Source organism: Frankliniella occidentalis, unplaced genomic scaffold, assembly GCF_000697945.3.
Source record: "Frankliniella occidentalis isolate FOCC.00 unplaced genomic scaffold, Focc_3.1 Scaffold4, whole genome shotgun sequence".
Lineage (NCBI taxonomy): Eukaryota > Metazoa > Arthropoda > Insecta > Thysanoptera > Thripidae > Frankliniella > Frankliniella occidentalis.
This window is the reverse complement of record NW_026267134.1, coordinates 1,524,163-1,526,610: the sequence shown is the minus strand read 5'-3', so window position 1 is coordinate 1,526,610 and position 2,448 is coordinate 1,524,163. Positions and strand designations below refer to the sequence as shown.

The following is a 2,448-nucleotide window of genomic DNA, read 5'->3' as shown; positions in this document are numbered from 1 at the left end:
GGGGGGTGACCGCCGAGTGGCTGGGAGGAGATTGTCACTGAATGTTACTGAAGGAACACACGACGCGTCTTCGCTGAGACCATAGGGGGAGGAGGGATGGGGGTTGGGCCTTTATGCGGCTAGAGTTTCCTTTTATCGTAAAACTGAGGGATCGTCCGAGCTGCATACCCTATGGAGACAATAGCTTGAAATATTTTATTTCCTCTACAATAACAAAGACGGGGTTGTTGCATGCCCGAGAAGCCATCCAGCCCCCCTCCCCTCTTTTTCCACATAATGTTCACACTTTTGAACCGGTTGCAAACAAAGAAAGCTGCCGGCTGCGAGGGTGTGGAGACCATCTCCACTCTCCGCACGGCCGCCAAGCTCATGTGGCCCTCGAGGAAAAGTACAAGCCCTGCACATTCCGCCCGAGCGACAGGCGTGCAACTCTCTTTCTCTCTCTCTCTCTCCGTGACCTCCTTACTCGAGAGGATTCCACTGGGTAGAGAGAGAGAGAGGAGGGAGTCAGAGAAAACGGGGCAGGTGGGTAGCTAGGGGGGCGCGGGCAATCGGCGATGGCCGCTCGCTTCAGTAAGTACCGAATGGCCACTTACTGCTCTCCGAGGAGGGCGTCCTGTTGGACTAACAGCGCCCGATCGCCCTCCCTCCGGCCCCGCCTGGAGGCCCTGGAGGCTGCAGGAGGACCTCGAGGAGAAGCTCCAGGTAAACAGCGCATCGTCATCCGATTATCCAGGGCGGCTTGGCGGGGGGAATAGTCTTTGCCTTATTAGCTCGGCCGCGGCGGCGAGGACTGGCGAGATAGACAGAGAGGAGCAGGGGTGAGGGGTGCACGATGAGAGGTGTGGAAGGGGGCTTCATCGTGGGGGTTCTTTCGCCGGTGGCAGAGGAGACGGCGGGGCGGCGGCGAGGCCAGGATGGGGCAGGAGGGCAGGGCGGGCCGCGGCGTCTCACGCGACCTGGGGGGAGGGTGTGCCTGGGACGAGCCAGGGCGGCGGTGCACGGAGAAAAATAGAGGGGGGCCCGACGCCTCGACGGCCAAGGCCAGGCCTTTTACGGCGTGTTTGGGGAGGCCTCGGTGCGAGGCTAGGAGTGAATGGGGCGAAAGGGTGGGGAGAACAGCAGAGGACTGGTGGGGGAGGGGGGGAGGAAGAGAAAGAGAAGGGTGCGGCTGTCATAAATTCCGGACATGACTTGGCGGCGAAGCACATTACGGCTTTTTGACACGACGAGCGATTCCAGCGAGCAGCCCGGCCTGCTGGACCTCACACAATAAACGCAGCTGTTAAGTGCGGCTGGCGGTAAGGCAGGGGAAAGGGGGAGGGGGAGGGGAGCAGGTGAACGACAGGGATCTCATGGGACCGCACAAATCTGCCGAGTGTCACGTCCGCCGATACAATGGCAAAAAAGGGGGGGGGGGCGACAGTGATACGTTATTTTCGGTTATTTTGTTCTCTCTCAGGTACAAAGACATTTTATAAAGGTAGTACACGCGTTTTTCTATGTACTCCTACACTGGTACGACGCCCCACCCCTTCCCCATCCTCGTATCCCCTCTTTCTCGTTCGGTTACACATTTCAAAATGAATGCCTGTTCCCGCGAGGAAAACTAGGATTTCCCGGTACGGTGACCCCACTAACACCCACCCTCACTACGCTGCACTCCCGCACTACTCTCACTTAGTACAAACATCCACGATCGCCCCTCAAACATTCCTCGTATGGCTTCCCCCACCCCCACCCCCAGCCAGTCTAAAGCCCCCCGTACCGTACAAGAAGCCCCTCTGCCTCAACCTCAACAGCAGCAGCAGCACCCGGCCGCGACACGGCGACCACGGGGGCTAATGCTCTGGGAAAGCAGGAGGGGGTGGGGAGGGTGCACTGTACTACTCACTCGAAAAATAAAATCGCAAACTTTTTCGAAATAACTTTCGCGGTCCCGCGGCTACAGTTTTCTTTTTTGCGCAGTTCCAAACACTTTCCGCGCCAGATCGCCGGGCCAGCAGGGGCGGCCAGGTGCGTCGTGACGTCACGTCACGCCACGTCACGATCGTAACGCTACCGTCCTTATTGCCGTGCGCGCGCGCGCGTGCGCCGCAGTCGTAACGGAAAAGTATATGTCTGCAAAGGCTGCGGCGGAGCAGAGCGGAGCAGGCGGAGGGATGGGCTCCGGCGGGTCAGGGAACTCGGGAGCGTTACGTGGGATGTGGGCCAAGCCGAGCTGAGGCAACGCTTTATGGTCCAACTTCCGGATTACAGTTGTCTTTGCAGGAATATGTTTCCTGCTTGCGCACCGACCCTCACACAGAAGCGCGCGCGCGCACGCACACACACACAGCCGTTGTGATTGCGCGTGTATGTGTGTGCGAGAGAGAGACTAGCACGGCGTGGTCGCTGCATTCCTGCTGCAGCACTGCATACCGGCAGAGGGAAAGGGACCGGGTGGGG

General features: G+C 59.3%; 1 protein-coding gene across 2 annotated transcripts in view; it reads right to left on the bottom strand.

Moving 5' to 3' along the window:
• LOC113202139 (uncharacterized) overlaps nucleotides 1-2,448 on the bottom strand; it is a 314,098-nt gene that overhangs the window by 261,757 nt on the left and 49,893 nt on the right. The window lies entirely within an intron of this gene.